Source organism: Alligator sinensis, unplaced genomic scaffold (genome assembly GCF_000455745.1).
Source record: "Alligator sinensis unplaced genomic scaffold, ASM45574v1 scaffold595_1, whole genome shotgun sequence".
NCBI classification, from domain to species: domain Eukaryota; kingdom Metazoa; phylum Chordata; order Crocodylia; family Alligatoridae; genus Alligator; species Alligator sinensis.
This window is the reverse complement of record NW_005843385.1, coordinates 26,122-27,624: the sequence shown is the minus strand read 5'-3', so window position 1 is coordinate 27,624 and position 1,503 is coordinate 26,122.

Sequence of the window (1,503 nt, the reverse complement as noted above, 5' to 3'; positions counted from 1 at the left end):
GGGAAGTGCCCCAAGTGCTTGTATTGGGTCTAGCACCCATTGGACGATCAGGCCTGTGTTCTCCAAGGTGCGCAGAGCCAGAAGTGAGTCCAGAGCCTTGGATGGTGGCAGCGGGAACCCCAGGCTAGCGGGTGTGCTCCAGGGAAGGGGTCGGCCGGACGGGAGGCACCCTAAGGGAGGCACTCGGAGCCTGGAAGGTGGTCGGGCACAGGGAGGTGGGCGGCTCAACGCAGGAGCGCCCCCTACTGGCCCGCCACACGGAGCATGCTGGGATCCTGCTGGGCTCGGTTTTCTGGGTCCTACCCCACAAAGGCAGGACGCACTCGCTGACTGGGGCAGGAGCAGCGCTGGGGCCCGGGCTCTGCTTGGTGCGACTGGTTCATAGAACAGCTGGGCTGTGGGGGCCCCCTAAGCACCTACATGGGTGCCTTGTGCAACCCTCCATGGAGCCCTTTGTAAGGCTCAGGCATTAGCTGCAGTTCAGGGTCCCTCTTCTCCTCCCCGCCCCCCTGTTTGATACAGCACAGCACGCGTACCAGTCTGGGGGCCTTTGTTAAAGCGGGGCACGGTGTCTCCCCAGTCACCCTGGCCAGGCTGTCTGCAACCCAGGCTTGTGGCCCGTCTATCAGCCTCCTGGTACTAATTGTCCACATGCTTGCACTCTCCAGTCCCCCTCTGGACCCACCACTGAGATAGCGGTCTCGTCCCTTTCCCCTTCCCCTTCATGGGGTGTTGGGTCTCCTCTACCAGGTCCTCGACTCTGGCAGCTCCTTCCTCTTGCTTTTTTTTCTGCCTTGAGCTCCCCTCAGCCCAGGCCTTCTCCATGAGGCCCCTCAGATCCAGCCCATCTCCATGCACCTGGTATGGGGTGGGGAGCTGGGCCCCTCTAGCATACAGGTGCAGCCACCATGACCCCCAGCCCCTGAATCAAGGCCACAGCCATGGAGCTGGTTCCCAGGGGCCAGTCGGACCATGAGAGCTGTCTGTCTGCCCAGGATCTGTCTGTCCGTCCACGTCCTTGCATGGACCCTGTCCCCACAAACATCAAAACAGGACTGGAGTGGTCTTGGATCTCCCCTGTCTGCCAGCAGGTGGCACCGTCACCCCATGCATCCCTGCTTCCTTTCCATCCAGGGGTCTTGTACCTGGTGGGGCAGGGCACGTCCCTGGCTCTTTCCAGGTGCTACAAGCCTGTCTGGTCCCAAGTGCAGAGTCCTGTCCCACCGGGGCCCCAGCATTTCTCTGCTGAAAGAAACCTCAGTGTGGGGACATGGGGAAAGGTGAGCTAGCAGCCGCAAGAGCCCGCGTGACAGCTCGTGCCCTGTGTGCAACCACAGAGGAAAGCAGAGAGCAGCACACGCATTCGGTATGCACACCCTCGTGTGCACACAAGAAAGGAAAGAGAGGCCAAAGAAACACTCCTCTCCCACCTTTCCAGCCCCCCAAACATCTCAGGCACCTTCAAAACCCCCTTTCCCCAGCCTCTGCCTCCTCCTTGCCCCC